This window comes from Balaenoptera musculus, chromosome 2, assembly GCF_009873245.2.
Source record: "Balaenoptera musculus isolate JJ_BM4_2016_0621 chromosome 2, mBalMus1.pri.v3, whole genome shotgun sequence".
In the NCBI taxonomy this organism is placed as follows: domain Eukaryota; kingdom Metazoa; phylum Chordata; class Mammalia; order Artiodactyla; family Balaenopteridae; genus Balaenoptera; species Balaenoptera musculus.
The window spans coordinates 111,433,618-111,451,155 of record NC_045786.1 but is presented as its reverse complement, the minus strand read 5'-3'; positions in this window follow the sequence as shown (position 1 = coordinate 111,451,155).

The window sequence follows — 17,538 nt, the reverse complement described above, 5'->3', positions numbered from 1 at the left end:
AGGATGTGGCCAGAGCCCCAAATGGTGGTGATTGAATGACCTCAGGTGTGGGGACAGAGGAAGGTCGAGGTTGGGAGTCCGGCTCACTCCTCCCTCTGGGACAGGAAGGGGCTGTCGATTGAGCTTGTGGTCATTGAAGATTCCCTGAGCTCCAGCCCCATTCCAGGTACTTTGCATACATTCTCGAAATTAATCTCTCTCAACAAGCCTTCAGGAGGTTAAGTAACTTGCCAAGTCACCCAGAAATCAAGTATGGAGTCTAGGTTCAAGCCTAGGCCATTTGGCTATCGATCCATGTTTGTAACCCCTTTGCTATCTGTCCTTGCCTTACCTTGTTCCATGTCTTCCCCCTCACTATGAGTCCCTCTCTGATCTTGTTTCTGTTCTTTTTCTTGTAAATCTGCACTTATTTCTTCTTTAACTTATCATCTATATCTCTTCTCTTCCCTACTTCTTTTCTCCCTTCCTCCGTCTATCCCTTCCTCTCTCTCCCTCCTAATTCCATTAGAGATGAGAACCACGTTATTTACCTGAAATTTATATTTCAGGAAGCTTTCTACCAGCAGCCAGATGCTTCTTGCACGCTTGCAACTTGGTAGAACAAATGCAGTTGAGAATTATAAATGTGTAAGCCTGTGTCCCCTTACTTTTATGATTGGTTAAGGTTCAGTTTAAAAATCACCTCCGATTTTGAGCTTTGAATCTGAACTACTACTAAGGTAGTAAAAGCAATATAAAGAATGGGAAATAAACTTCAAAACTGGCCTTTTCTTTTTTCCTGTGAGAAGTCCACTATAAATTGTGGAGATGCTTCTCAAATAAAATTAGATTCCGCCGCTGCTTGCTGCTTCCCTCCGCATTTCATCTCTTTTCTCTAATCACTGCAGCTCTCTTGGGACGCTAGGTAATCTGAAGAAAGAATAGGGTGTTCTGGCACCCACGAGTTCTACAGAGAGCTAAGGCACATTGATTTGCATTTCTGGGTCAGCGTGATTTCACTTTCATTCAAACCCTTGTACTGACCCTTGTTTTCAGCACTTTGGCTCTTTCTGTGGTCCATCCGGCAGCATGCAATGTCCTTGACCCACCGATGGTAAGTGTCCCCTGGCAACCAAAAGCTTGCAAACTGCCCCAAAACTCCCCTCTTCAATGTTCCCAGCATCACTTAGGTCCTTTCAGTGAGGAATTGACCAATATCTTAGGTGTCTGTGAATGCAGATTTTATTTACATTTGCGAAGGTAGTTTTTGTGTGTTAATGGACGATGAAATAAATATTAGAATCACATTATTCGCATGTGTCCACGGCTGCCCGAGTTTTGCACCTCTTGCGTGGTTGTTAATCCTTGATGTAATGAGGAGAGTAATGGAGGACGATGGGTGTTGTATTCTGTCTCTCTTGGTACAAGTCATGCTGGGGATTCTATGAAGACCCACAGCGTGTCGGAAAGAGCGACATGACATATATCTAGGGCTTCAGAATAAGGCTGTTTCTGCTGTCTTATTCACAGTGTAATTTCTCATAAGAGGGAGCAAAGACCCCAACAAGATTTAATTACTCGCACTGTGACAGGAACGGGTTATTAGCTGTCCATCTGTAGTGAGGTCCACTTGGCCGGAAGACCCTGTGTGAAGGTAAAGATGCACTAAGATACAATGTGCTGTACAAAATGTGGGACAGGAACTCAATGTCGAAATAATTGAGATGGAATATTAATGAAATGTTTGCCTGCCAAAGCTTTAACTCAGTTGGTAAGAATAATTTTATGGCTTTTTTCTTAATTATAGAAGTAAAATCATAATTGTATGATATGTGAATTATATCTCAAACAAGTGTTTTAAAAAAGTAGTAACAAGAACATTATAGAAGAGACAGGTAAACAATGAGAATAAAATAAAAATAACAATAATTCCAGTTCCCAGAGATAACCACAGATAGCATGATATGTTTTCTATTATTTTTGGTATGGAAGACAAAACTGTGAAATAGTGTAATAAGTAGTGTTGAAATCTTTTAATGCATTATGAACATTAAATATTCTTCTCCCTCTGCACAGTGTTCTGTCATATGACTGTTTTATAAAATTTGAAGCAGTTCTCTATTGTCGGACATCTGGGCTGAACCCAAGTTTTTGACAGTGTGTGTAGCTCCGTAATGAACATCCTTGTAGCTATATCTTTGGGCACATCTATGATGATTTCTTAGATAAATTTCTAGATATCTAGTTGCTCTAAGAAAACGTACTCTTTTAAGGCTTTAAAACCCACACGTACACATATATTCCTTCGGAAAAGTTGAATCAATTTATACTAGCAGTGTATGCCATTGTACTTATTTTTATATACATTCCCCAACATTAGATATTATTTAAAATTTTTTTTCCAGTTTGACAAGTGAAAAATGGTATCTCATACTTGTAATTTTGACTCCTTAGGTTCTTAATGAAGTTAAACATTCTTTTGTATAACTGTTGGTCATTTAAGAATCACTTATTTATAATTTTAAAATCATTGTTCATATACGTTGTTTATCTTTTTGTTATTTTGTAAGATTTTTCAAACAATCTAATGAGGCTATTAATTCTTTGTCATCCTTTGATTTAAGTTAAAAACAAACAAACAAACAAACCCTACTGAAATGAAAGTGGTGCAGATTTTTCCTTAGAAAAGGAGCAGTTTAGCTGAAATCGACTGTAGAGACACAGCCTGCTCCTGGCTACATTCACCGGGTATGTGGATGGGTTTGTTAACTTAGTGTATATACCTCAGTTGTTTTCTGGCAAATACTCCCAAATCAAGAGCCAGAAAGCATCATCTTTACAAATAACTGTGGTTTCATTTTGAGATAAATAAATTATTATTTGAAGTGAAATAAAGAAAAATTATAAACAATTTTGAGCACTAGCCAGTCTTATATTTATATCATCCATTGCCAAAGAATTTTAATTCAAAATATTTTTAAAGGTCAATTTATGTTTTCTTTTAATTCAGCTGCTTCATGGGTGGGGTCGTTTTTTTTTCTCTCTTTTAGGAGTAATCTAAGTTGGGACAAACATGGGTCAGAACTTCAAGATAGACAAAAGGAACTTCTAAGATTGGTTGATGTCTTGGACTGGATTCTTTTTTTTTTTTTTTTTTTTTTTAATAAATTTATTTATTTATTTTTGGCTGCTTTGGGTCTTAGTTGCTGCACGCAGGCTTTCTCTAGTTGTGGTGAGCAGGGGCTACTCTTTGTTGTGGTGCACGGGCTTCTCATTGCGGTGGCTTTTCTTGTTGCGGAGCACGGGCTCTAGGTGCGTGGGCTTCAGTAGTTGTGGCACGTGGGCTCAGTAGTTGTGGCTCACGGGCTCTAGAGCACAAGCTCAGTAGTTGTGGCACGTGGGCTTCAGTAGTTGTGGCGCACAGGCTCCGCAGCATGTGGGATCTTCCCAGACCAGGGCTCGAACCCATGTCCCCTGTATTGGCAGGCGAATTCTTAACCACTGCGCCACTAGGGAAGCCCTTGGACCGGATTCTTAAAGAGAATGTAAGATGTTTGATGATATTGTGTTCCTCTCTCTCTCTCTCTCCCTAATTGGCTGCATGACCTTAAATAACTCTCGTCTTTGCCTCTACCTGCCTGAGGCAAGGGGGTGGGCGGAGATGGTTGAGCCACCAATGAGATGGCTTAAGCGTGCAGTATTTTCCAAAATTAAGATGTTTAATCATTTCAAAGTATCATTTTTTTCCTGCTACGTAAAAATGTAAATATGCTAGGTGTGCACGCACTCACTCACGTCTGTTAGTTTGCACACACATTTTGTTGCCTCTTCACTCATCATTGAAAAATATTTTCTCCATTTTGCCTTTCAGAATTGTCAAATGTGTACATAATTTTTCCAATTTCTAGTAAGATTGCTATTTTTTAATGATTGGCGGTCACTCCTCTTATTAACTCATGGAGATAGTGATGGTTACGTCTTAACCCAAAGAGGTGTGGAAGGATAATTAAAGGGGTCTGTTAAGTCGCCCCTCATCTAGAAAAGGACTGCTGTCTTTAAACAGCAACATTATCACTCTTTTCCAGATTGTGGGGTGGGAGGGAGGATAATACTTTAAGTGATGAAGTTGGCATTTCCCATCTGTTGTACTTCAAACACAGGCCTCCTTCTCTCTACCAATCACAAATATAAAAACTCTGCCGATGGTGTGACCATCTGGATTTCCCGTCATACCTGTTTTCACACCTGGAGATTCAGTGCAGGTCTTTGATTGATGGTTTTCAAAATTGCCTCATAAAATCAAAGGACAGACAGACAATATTTTTCTAGAATTGTGAACCAACATTCATAACTTCTGTTACTGCTCTTAGAATTGTTAATAATCTTAGCCTCAGGTGATTTCAAAAATGCTTTTTTTTTTTGGTTTTAAAGCAAACCATCACATTCTCACTAGCTGCTCGTGTTTACCAGTGTCATAGCTTAAGATTAAAGCAGTGGGTGATAGTAGTCCCAAATTCAATATTAAACACACAGTTCCATATTCAACTTTAATTAAAATATTTACATGCTCATGGTCTGCCTTCTCTTAGGGTTACGTTTGTCAGCTGGCAGGCTCTGCTAACTGAATAGCTACTTAAAATGCCACTTTGAATCTGTCTAAGGGTGTAACATTATTCTGAATTATTACTACATTAGCCATTTCCACAGACGTATCTGCCTCTGTCTGGCTTGGTACCAAGCCCAGCTTGGGATCCAAGGGCTGCCTTAGAACAATGCAGTAGGCCCCAAGTTTCCTTTTTTCCTTAGTCACTACTCAAGCAGCAATTTGCTTACTTTTGCTGTTTCCTAATTTTTCAGAGGAATGACAGACAAGGTATTAAGCTTCGGTTTCTCTCTAGATCCTGTCAGTTTCCTCAAACACAGTTACCTCCCCTGTTAGCCCCTGGTGTTCTGCTGGGGATTAGTGGGTCCCACTGGCCAGCTTCTGCCTCTCCCCTGCAGCTCTGTTTGCTTTTAGGGAGCAGGGAACTGATTCCACTAAATGGTTTACACATGGAGACCCTTTAGCAGGAACAGCAGTGCAGAAACAGGAGCTCTCATTGCTTTCCTGACATCAGACGAAAGGACCTGGCCACTTAAATATCACATATTTTACTTCCTTTTTAGTTCAGGTGAGGGAGCAGGTGCATCTTGGGGCAGAATGAAGCTGGCCCTGGCTAGGGTCATTTTTGTCTGTTAACCCTACCCCAATGAGATTTTAAATAATAATCAGTAACTTTGGAAGGTCCAGGGCACGAGGAGATGATTAAATACAAGATTTGGACCATCCACTCTGAACCATGTAGCATTACTAATAAATATGATAAAAGAAACTTTCATCAGGTTAACAATGCTGCCTTCTTGGTAGGTTTACTTCCTTCTTTCTTTGTAAAGCTTCACAGTAAGTAACCCAGAGTGAAACTGAAGGCAATGCTGCCTTCTTGGTAGATTTACTTCCTTCTTTCTTTGTAAAGCTTCACAGTAAGTAACCCAGAGTGAAACTAGAACTTGGTGTGGGGAAAGAGGATGGGGTGGAGGAACGGTCATGTTATTAAGTTATTGCAAATGTAGTGACTGGTGATTTTACACGTACGCATTCCACATTACAGGAAGCTCACACATCTAAGAGACCATGCCCTGATGGCCCCTCACCACCAAATTTTCCATTCCCTGCCTCTAAAATCTCAGCTTCCCGAAGGTTTGCTTATTTTATCACGTCAATTACTTTTCTATAGTGAAGGAGGAACAGATCACTTGAATTTCAAGAATAAGAAAGCAAGCTACGTGAATCAACCAAATCTAAAGGACAAAAGAGATTTTTTTTCCAGTCATTTGCAGACTATAGTGTGCTCCTCCTTCACTCCACAATGCTTCCTTTGAGATGGCTTTTTTTTTTTTTAAATAATGGAAACAAAATAATCTTGCCAGTAGGGTCATGGAAAATTTTACCAACTCCATTTGTTCACAGTTGCCCATCCCTTCTCATTTCTTCTCCTTCTTTATATGTAAAAACTTTCTTTTGAACTTCTTTGATTTATTTTTCTATTATAAAAAGCAATTTATAATAAAAGCTTATAACAATTTGAACAATGTTAAGGCATATAAATGAAAACACATGCTCCCCCCCCAGTCCCATTCCTTCCAGCCACATTCAGTTTTTACCTGTTCATAGAGCCAGAGTCCATTAGGGTTCCTGTGAAGCCTTGGCAAAGGCAGTACAGAAATACGGAGAAAGAAGGAACTGAGTGTCAACAAGCCTGCTTCCCAAAGATGCACAAAGTAAAGGGGAAGGGAGGAAAGAGAGCATGAACTAGACCAAGGAGAGGAGAAGAAAGAGGCAGCTCCTTGAGGGTAGAGTTTGTCGTAACCATCTTTATAATCTTATCAGACTAGGAAAATGCCTACTGGGTAGCGGTGCTGAAGAATGAATAAGAACGAAGAGCAGGAAGTAACTGGCTAAGGTTAAGTAGAGGCTATTGAAGTAATTTAGGCCTTTGCAGTCTATCAAAGGCTTTCTTGCTTGAATTTTACATCTCTACCTTGGGTTTTTCATCTGTAAGCAGCCAGTAGGTGCTACTTTGAGGTTGAGTACTACAGGTAGTTGCTGCTAAATTGAACTAATAGTAAAGATAAAAACCTGTTTGGAACAAATCCGTACTTGGAAGAGGAAGTTTTTGAACCATTTTTATCATTTTTTAAACTCTGTAGTTTTTATTTGAAAAGTGCTCTTTAAAAATCCAATATTTATTAATAGAACAACTGTTTAAATAACTTTCTGATGGTCTGAGAAATTCCTTATAAAATCTGAATAAAGTTCAAATACTTAACACAATATCAGTCATGGGAGAAGTTACACTGTGCAAAACTGTTCTCTAAGTAGTAGTGCATTTACTGAACCATTTTTATCATTAACTCTTTGGGAGATTTGCACTCCAAAGGTCATTAAGACTCAAAGTAGCTTCTGGGTCCACTGCCTCCTTTTGGGAAAAAGAGACCACAGGGAATTCTCTAGGCTTAGTGCCTGTCTCCCCCACTACCTTGGCCACAGCTGGTTGAGCCAGGAGCCAACACCTGAACAAAAGACAGCCTGCTTTAGGCTCTCCAGCCCCAGTGAGGTAGCCTGAAGTGGCCCTGGATTGTGACTGAACCAATCAAAGCCTCTCTCTTGGAAAGTTTGAACTTGAGACAAGCGGAGAGAAAGACCCAGAAAGAAAAGAGAGAAAAGAGACTGACCAACAAACAAGGTAGCCCAGTGTCAGCACAGAAAGCTAGAGATGTGGAAAGAGAAGGCAGTAAGCAGAAACTATGAGGCAACAGACAACTTTAGTAAATAGAGGCTGTAAAAGAAGGCATAGAAAGCCATCAGTTAGTGGATTAACAAGAAGCAGCAAGTAGAGAAAGGCAGAGCATGCAGGAGATGCTTCCGAAATAAAAGGCTGCTGGAGAAACTGCTGTTTCATTCTGAGCGATGTTCTAGTTCTCCAGGAGGCCTGATATGTGTTCTGGAAACCATTTTCTTTTGCTTCGTCAACCCTCCCAAGTATCCTTGCAGTGGAAACTCTTACCCTGAGGTAAAGGAGGAGGCCTCCGTATTTTGCAACTTGAAAAATTCCCATTTGTAAAAAGAGTAGGTTTGGATGTAATCATCATGAACATTCTTCTGCTGCAGCTTGAGAGAGATAGATAGATGCCCGGGGGAGAACTTTACATGGTGGAAAGTGCTTTGCCATGTAAACAACACAAGGTCTTGTTTTCCATACTGTAGATCTAGACGTTTGATTTCGTCCGTGCAGCCAGTGTTGACTTATGCCAACTAGGATTTGGGTAATCCAATGAGCAGATTTACAATGTGAGGTAGAACTTCCAGGGATTGGGATCGATTTTTCTGGTCTTTGGCACTGTTGAATGTCTTCTCCTTATCAAATCTCTCTTTGGTGTCTTCACCTTTTTCCCTGGGCATTACTTCTCTTTTTCCTCTTTTGGGTCCGTAAATGTATACGCTTCCTGTGGTTTGACTTTCATCCGTCTTTATTGTCTCTCCTTGCCCTCCATGGAAATGCCTTCCACTGCCAAGGCTCTCCTCTGCCCAGATGACTTCCATCAATGGAGCCCTCACCACTCTACCACCTTCCCGTATTTCCACATCTCTGTGGGACTCTGGCACCTGGAAATCTCCCCAGCATCTCAAATTCACTTAGTTCAAAATGGAAATTATTTTCTTTCCCCTTCAAAATTCTTCCTCCCTTGTTCCTTCCCCTTCTGTAAAATGGGACCTCGGTGATCCAGGCCCAAAGCTCAGAATCCCTCTTACTTCTTTTTTTCCCTGATGCCCAACAGCTATCATTGCAAAGTCCTAACAGTTCTACCAATGCGACACCAATTTCATCCATGGCCCTCTATGTTCATTATCTAATGCTGGAGAATGAATTATGCCAAAGTTTAGCTTAAAACAACACATTTAAATTCCCTGGCGGAGGGGCTTCCCTGGTGGCGCAGTGGTTAAGAATCCGCCTGCCAATGCAGGGGACACGGGTTCGAGCCCTGGTCCGGGAAGATCCCACATGCCACGGAGCGACTAAGCCTGTGTGCCACAACTACTGAGCCTGCGAGCCACAACTACTGAACCTGTGAGCCTAAGCCCGTGCTCTGCAACAAGAGAAGCCACCACAACGAGACGCCTGCGCAGCGTAACGAAGAGTAGCCCCCGCTCACCGCAACCAGAGAAAGCCCGCGCGCAGCAACAAAGACCCAACGCAGCCAAAAAGAAATAAATTAATAATAAATAAATAAAAATTTTAAAAACAAATAAATTCCTCGACGGTCTAGTGGTTAGGACTTGGCGCTTTCACTGCTGTGGCCTGGGTTCAAACCCTGGTCGGGGAAAAGAAAACAACACGTTTGTTACTTCACACAGTTTCTGAGGGTTAGGTGGCTTAGATAAGCTGGTCCCTCCTGAGGTTGCCGGCAGCTGTGGGCCAGGGCTGCAGTCATCGCCAGGCTTGATGAGGACTGCAGAATCCACATCTAGGAGCGCTCATGTGGTGCTTAGCCAGGCTCTGTTCCTTGCTGGCTGTTGGCTGAGGGCTTCAGTTCCTCATCGTGTAGGTCTTTCCATAGGGTTGCTGACAACAACAGCTTGCTTCTCTCCAAAGGCAGAGAGGGGGATGGGGGAGGGTGTAGGTAGGGGAAAGGGAGAGGGAAGAGAGTCAGGATGGAAGCTGAAGTCTCTTTATAGCCCGAGCTGGGAAGTCGTACACGCTTAGTTTTGCCATATTCTATGTGTTAGAAGCAAATCACTAAATACAGCCCGCACCCATCAGGAAGGGAATTGAGGGAGAAATGCCAAAGGATTTGTGGACATATTTCTAAAGCTTCCCCCCACCCCCTGCCCCAATTCATCTCTTCTTCACAGTCCTAGGTCAGGCTCCTGTCACTCCTCACCAGTGTTTGTTCTTAAGATGAAGACCATGAGCCTTAATAAGGTCTACGTGGCCCATGTCTTTGTTTCTGTGCTGCCACTTAACTGCATTCTATTTATCTCTCAGTCAGCTTTTCTCTGTTTCTGGGTCTTTCTCTCTCTCTCCCTCCCAAGTTCAAACTCCGCAAGAGAGGAGCTCTAACTGACTCAGGTACTTGATGTCTGACCTCACTCCAGGCCACCTCACAGGGGGCTAGAGAGCCTGGCAGAGGCTTTCTTTTGGTCAGATGTTGGTTTCTGACTCAACCAGTTGTGGCCTAGTTGGAGGGTGACTTGACCCTGCCTAACGCTCCTTATTTCAAGCCCCATTTCCCACCCCCCTGCAACGCTCTGCCTCCATTGGCCTTTTTCAGAAGGTCTGGAGGGCCCTTCCCGCTCCTCACAGAGCCCCGCTTGTCCCGCTCCTCTGCCTGGCAAGCTCTTCTCTCCTGCACCCCGGCTTGGCCGATTCCTGTGCATCTGCACGTCTCGGCTGGATATCCACCCTTCACGTCAGTGTTCTCACCCCTCCACTACCTTAGGATCCTTACGAGCTGTCAGAAAACCCTGTACTTTTCCTTTTTAACTCTTGTGTGGTTATTTATATAACATCTTGGTCCTCTGCTAGACTGCAGCCTCCATGAGGGCAGGGACCTTTTTGCTCACAATGTCTGATACTGGCTTTGAACACAGACATTCCTTATTATATCAAGTCCCCAGCCTCCAGGCTCCTCTGTAATATACACAGTGGCATAATCCTTTCCCAACATCCACGCTTCTCCCTTGCTCACTTTTGGTGGTCCTTGGATACCCGTGGGGCAGATGACATGCAGGGCAAGTCATCTTTGTATCTCCCGTAGGGACTCACACTCAGTGGGTTCTGACTAATGCTTAAAAAATTAATGAAGAGAAGCCAGGGGTTCAGGCAGAAAGTGATAAGGGAAAACTTCTCCTCTGAGGGCTGTCCACAGATAACAATCTCACGTACTTACTTCTTTGGTCACAAATCCTCAGTCATTCCTCCCTGGCCCAAAGGCTCTCGTCGAATTCATTAACCTAGTGTCCTGCCTCGTGGGTCAGAGACATTTGGGGAATGAGTAATCTGAGTGCACTGTTTTCTCCTTTCCTGTGATCTGGCTTTTCCCATCTGTGCATTTGTCCTTCATTCATTCCGGTGTAGGGTTGTTAGGTTTAGAAAACAGAGTGAGAGGGAGAGAGGGGGAAAGAGAGAGAGAGAGAGCGGGGGGTGGGGGAGAAAGAGAGGAGAGAGGAAGGAAAGAAAAAAAGAAAAAGAAAGGAAGAAAAGAAAGGGAGGAAGGGAAGAAGGGAGGGAGTGAGGGAGGAAGGAAGGAAAGAAGGAAGGAAGGAAGGAAGGAAGGGAAGGAAGGAAGGAAGCCCTGGGCATCCTTTATGGGATGCCCAGGTAAATTTGAATTTCAGATAAACAACAATTTTTTTAGTTTAAGTATGTCCTAAATATTGCATGAGGCATACTTACACTAAAAAATTATTCTTTGTTTATCTGAAGTTCAGATTTACCTGGGCATCATGTGTTTTATCTGGCAGCCCCATTCCTGTGGCCTGAACGCTCTGGGACTCTCAGGCTCCCCTGTCTGTGTTTGCAGAACGGTGACCCCATCTTTAGAGCTTGTGGGCACTTCGCACTTGGTTATTGTTCTGCCCCATCCAAGCCTCTTGCACGGTGAGTGAATTGTTTGCCAGTCTTGGAATAAAGAATCAGTTGACATCAAGATCACCAGAGAGTACAAATCGAATATCCTCTCCCCTAGCTTTAGTTCTCCAAGGCGTGGGAATGCCCCAGTAAAACTGATACAATTACTAATATGGAGAGTCAATACAAATACTAGTTTTCAAGGGTTGAAACCAATCAACTTTTTATTTTTATTTATTTATTTTATTGAAGTATAGTTTATTTACAATGTTGTGTTAATTTCTGCTGCACAGCAAAGTGATTCAGATATATATTCTTTTTTAGATTCTTTTCCATTATGGTTTATCACAAGATACTGAATATAGTTCCCTGTGCTATGCAGTGGGACCTTGTTGTTTATGCATTCTATACGTACTGGTTTGCATCTGCTAACTCCAAACTCCCAATCCATCCATCCCTGACCGACCCCACACCGCCTTGGCAACCACAAGTCTGTTCTCTACACATCTGTGAGTCTGCTTCTGTTTTGTAGATAGGTTCCTTTGTGTCATATTTTAGATTCCACAGATAAGTGATATCACACGGTATTTGTCTTTCTCTTTCTGACTTACTTTACTTAGTATAATAATCTCTAGGTCCATCCATGTTGCTGCAAATGGCATTATTTCATTTTTTTTTATGGCTGAGTAGTATTCCATTGTATATATGTACCCCATCTTCTTTATCCATTCATCTGTCGATGGACATTTAGGTTGCTTCCATGTCTTGGCTATTGTGAATAGTGATGCTATGAATATAGGTGCGTGTATCTTTTTGAATTGTGGTTTTGTCTGGATATACGCCCAGGAGTGGGATTGCTGGATCATATGGCAACTCTATTTTTAGTTTTTTGAGGAACCTCCACACTGTTTTCCATAGTGGCTGCACTAATTTACATTCCCACTGACAGTGTAGGAGGGTTCCCTTTTCTCCACACCCTCTCCAGCATTTGTTATTTGTAGGCTTTTTGATGATGGCCATTCTGACTGGTGTGAGGTGGTACCTCATTGTAGTTTTGATTTGAATTTGTCTAATAATTAGCGCAAGTCAACTTTTAAATGCTCTGTGCTGAATAGAGTCTCTAGGTAATGAACCCTCACCCAGCACAAGCAGGTTGTGCAAGGAAAGGGGTCATCACAGATGCATGGTAGGTGCTCAATTATGTGGTTGAATAAATAAGTGCTTATTCTCACTTTCAAGAGCTTTATTAGTATAAACTGAATTTTCACAGACCAATAAACAAGAGACATAAAAAAGAAATTTAAAAGGAAAATGCACGTTCTTTATTCACGTCCTTTGCCTTTGGCAAGATGGTTAGTTCTAGGCTTAACTTTTCCCCAGGACAGTATGACTGATCCAGCTTGATGACCAATGGTATCTTTTTTTCCTTTTCATGTTTTTAACTTTTTATTATGAACATTTTCAAGCAAAATAAAAGAGAATAGTGTAACCAACTCCCATATATGCATCACCTGGCAGAGTAACTACTAATATTTTGCCATATATACCTCCTGAAAATTTTGCTGATGTAATTTAATTTAAATCGTAGACATCATGATATTTCACTCTTAAATATGCTAAGAAAAAGGGGACATTTTCTTACTCAACCACAATACCATTTTTGTACCTTCAAATTAACAATTCCTTTATATCATCTAATAATTAATTAATCTGCACTATAGTTGACCCTTCAGCAATGCAGGGGTTAGGGGCACCAACCCTCATCCCCACCCCGTGCCGTGGAAAATCCAAGTATAACTTTTGACTCCCCTGAAACTTCACTACTTATAGCCTACTGTTAACTGGAAGGCTTACTGATGACATAAATAGTTGATTAACACATATTTTGTAGGTTATATGTATTATATACTGTATTCTTACAATATAGTAAGCTAGAGAAAAGGAAACGTTATTAAGAAAAGGAATAGGAAATACATTTACAGTATTGTACTGTATTTATTGATACCGTAAGTTTACATAGTCTGTTTACAAGATGAATCATCTGACAGTACCTACATCAACATTGTCTTGTATGATACAAAACACTGTAGATGTTATACGTGTTACTAACACTAGACATTAAAAATGAAAAGATAATGTGAACAAGAAATTCATATTTATTTACAGGTATTATTACATGCATTGATTACAGAGAAGCAACAATATGATTGCTTTATGGTAAACTAGTATAATTGATACAATTGCTTCACTGTAGCCTAGCCTATAAGCTAAGAATGAATCGTTATAAAATTTTTATGACATACAGTACTACAGTCATATTTGTAATACAGTATTGGAAACATTGTTACTGAAAAAAAAAACACTTACCTGTAATGATAGGCTGATACACAGTTTCTCCAATAAGGAGAGAGAGGGAGGGAGGGAGGGAAGGAGGGAGGGAGGGAGGAAAAGAGAGAGGGAGGGAGAGGGAGAGAGAGGTAGAGAGAGGTGCGGGGAGCGGCATACTGTATGGTAATGTAATTCTTTGGAAGCAAAGTTATAAAACATTAAAAAAAACTAACACATTATTAATTTTATATTAAATATCACTCATCTTATGCCTATGTAAGAATAGGCTATCCACTTCAATACAAGTCTTGCACACGATGTTCTACATGTGTATTTTTGTATATTTATTGAAAAAAATCTGCATATAAGTGGACCTGCACAGTTCAAACCCGTGTTATTCAAGGGTCAACTGTATATTTCCTCAATGTCCCCAAATGTCTATTTACAGTTGATTTAGTTGAATCAGAATTCAAACCAGGCCCACACACTGCATTTGGTGTTTATGCCCTTGGCTGGCTGTTCATCACTTGTGCCTTTGGCCCAGTGTCAGTTAGCCTGGCCTCAGGGATGCTGGTCTGATGAGTTTAGGGCACACCCAGCTTGAGAACCCCAAGAAGGCATGAGTTCAGAACTTTGACTGCTCTGAGGATGAGCTAAGATGACCACTATTTCTTCCTAAGCTCTTCCAAGGGTAGAATCTGGCCTGATCTTCTGAAAGGAAAGTTGTAGAGGAATTTGAGAAGTTTGTTGCATGGCATCAACTTGGCCAAGGGTGTCTCTCCTTTCTTTGCACTCATTCCTGAGATGTAGAGAGAGTTCTCAAATCCACTCATCCTTGATGAGAGATCTTACAAGGAAATTGGAAAGTCTCTGAGATTTCTGGCTTCCAGACATTTTTATTTTTAGATGAGCAGCTTAGAAACTGATGTTAAAGAAAGACAAAGCCTTGGATTCCACAGATTTCCTTGAATAATTCTAGGCTTAACACAATGAAAAACCTGTTACAAAGCAATGTTAATCTTCTGTAGAATTTCACTAAATAATTTCCTGCAGAGATCTCAGCAGTTCCTTCCATAATGTTCTGAGCAAATGTGTTGGAGCCACTTAAGCACAGTACTCTCCTCATGATGGCAGGGCCCACAGACACTATTTACATGCACCAGTGCCATTTAGACCTTAACTATAAATTACTGCATAAGGGTTAATAGAACTGAGCCAAGCTTTAGGAAAGGCCTTATGTGCAAAATTGCTTTGTGTATTGGTGTATGATAATAGAAGTAAATATTGGAAAGAATAAGAGGTGTGACAGAGATAGAAGAGCAAAGTTCTTTGAATACCACTGGAAATCTCAACTAGTGGAACAGCAGGGCAGAGTTGTTCATTTCCAGGGAACTCTTGTATTCCAGCAGCAGAAAATTCATTTTATGGTCATTTGTTTCCTATTTCCCTTTTGGCCTTCAGTTGGTAAAATAGCCCACTTAAATTGTCTCCTGAATTAGCTCCAAGATTTTCCTCTGGTGCTGATAAGGTCTACCTCCTGAAAGAGTGACAGCCCATCATGTTGGGCAGAGAAGCCCTCCACCCACCCCACTCCCCAATTTTATAAATGTCCAGTGACATCTTTTTTTTTTAAAGGTATTTTTTTTAATTTATTTATTTTATTTATTTTTGGCTGTGTTGGGTCTTTGTTGCTGCACGTGGGCTTTCTCTAGTTGCGGTGAGCGGGGGCTACTCTTCGTTGCGGTGTGTGGGCTTCTCATTGCGGTGGCTTCTCTTGTTGCAGAGCACGGGCTCTAGGCGCCCGGGCTTCAGGAGTTGTGGCACGCAGGCTCTGGAGCGCAGGCTCAGTAGTTGTGGCACCCAGGTTAGTTGCTCCGTGGCACGTGGGATCTTCCCGGACCAGGGATCGAACCCGTGTCCCCTGCATTGGCAGGTGGATTCTTAACCACTGCGCCACCAGGGAAGCCCCCAGTGACATCTTTAAGGGAAAAAAGGCACACCTGCCTTATAAGACAGTCATGTGATGGTCAAATGGTTTTATTTCAGTGCCATGTGTGTTGATTTGTATTCCTTATCTGCTTTTGAACAACTGCTGGGAACCTAAACCATTTCTAAGTCTGTCATTCTTTGAAAGGAAGCATGACAGGTAAACATCTCGGTCTGAAATGAGTTACAACTGTTTTGGAGTCCCTCTGACAATTTCTACAGGAAGGCAAATGGATGAGGTTGGTAGCTTAAGCTCTCTTTTTTGAGTCTTGACGGACTCCAGATCAGAAGGCATCCACCATATCCAGTTCCCAAATCTTACTGGTTTAAAGACCTAAGTGAACTTGCAGGCTTTTAGCAGATGATCACATGTCCGCCCAGGAGTCTGAACGGGTGAGGAATGCTCAGCATCTGGTCTCTGAGTCTCATCCCTTAAGTGTAAGAGCAGATCAAGTGATGCCTTCACCAAGCCTGTCTTCCTCAGTGCCCCAGTGTCAGGCCTCATGGCTGGTAGGGTCAGTTTCCTCCTGCAGCGGGTCCCCACGCATCCAGTGTACTCCATCCATGCAAATGTGGGCTGTAGTTCTGGAGGATGCAAGAGCCAGCTAGACCTGGCAGATTTCACTTGTGTTACTTCACTCCCCATTGTCTGGTAGCTCGCCCGAGGAGTGGAGTGCTATTCAATAGCTCAGAGAAATGCCTTCCAGTAGGAAATAGCAAATAGAATCTGAAAAGGGGAGAAGAATTCCTGTAGGAGGAGAGTGATTGTGTGTCTGTGAAGCAAGAGGACAACTGTGTATGCCCCCATAGTTAGAAACGATGCTTCCAGATGCTCGAAACCTAAGCTTTCAAGTCTGCCTGAAAGAGCACATGAGGACCCTTCTTTTTTGTTGTTTTTAGACCAGAAAAACAGACACATGATAGTGTGAAGGGAGAGGAACACTTAAGCCAACTTTGTTATTTTCCTAGGAATCCTCACCAGGGATAAGAACACAAATTGCCATACTGTGTGAGCTCAGAGTGTCTGGAAGCTGAGACTATCTCTGGCAGGATTTGGTAATTCCGGCCTGGGGAAAGCAAATTATCTATATGACAAAGGCTTGAATTTCACCCCAACATCTTGGTTTCTCTGACCTCATTTTATCTGAAAATTTTAAAGCTTTTTATATTTTCAGCCCCTGTTTCCTCTAAGAATGAAAGAGTCTCATATTGCATAAAGCAGCAGTTTCTGCTTCTGTTTCTGTCTCTTTCTCTCTGTCTCCATCTATCCATCTGTCTATCTATCTGTCCATCAATCCATCCATCCTAAAGCTACCTCTTTCAGGTTTCAAGGAATTGCTTTCTGGTTCTGGTAATCTGAGATTTGGTAAACAAATCAATGCTCCTTTTTGGCTTTCATAGATCTGACATAGATCCCTTCTCAGCTTTTGTGTTTTACATTCATCCTGTAAACTCTGAAAAGAGCATTCTCAAATCCCACTCACTCAAAGTCATTTTTCCTAATAACTTTAGTCAGCATTGCTCTCTCTCCCCTTTCTATTTTATTTTCTGATAATAGTAATTTAGAATTTTATTATGTGTTCTATTAGTTTCCTATTGCTTCTGTAACGAATTACCACCAACTTAGTGGCTTAAAACAACACACATTTATTATCTTGCCGTTCTGTAGGTTAGAAGTACAACAGGGTCTCATTGGGCTAAAATTGAGACGTTGGCAGGGCTTCATTCCTCCCAAAAGCTCTAGAGGATGTCAATGGAAATAATAAACAATCTATTAATAGGAATAGAACAGAGTTTTATTTGAGCCAAACTGAGGACTATAGCCCAGGAGACACAGATTCAAGAAGCACATAAATCGTGTTCTGCTGGACTACAAAGTGGGAGGAGGCTTATATAGGCAAAAACCACAAAGTTACATAAGTTGTTTGTCAAGAATTAGAGTTGAAGCTGGCAAGAAGTAAGAGTGCTTGTTAAGCAAGGATTGGTTGGCGTCCAAAATGGTTGCATAGTTACAAGGGGAAACCTCAAGACCGGAAGATTGCGGCTGGATGCTACTAGCAGATGTTGTTTTGAGTCT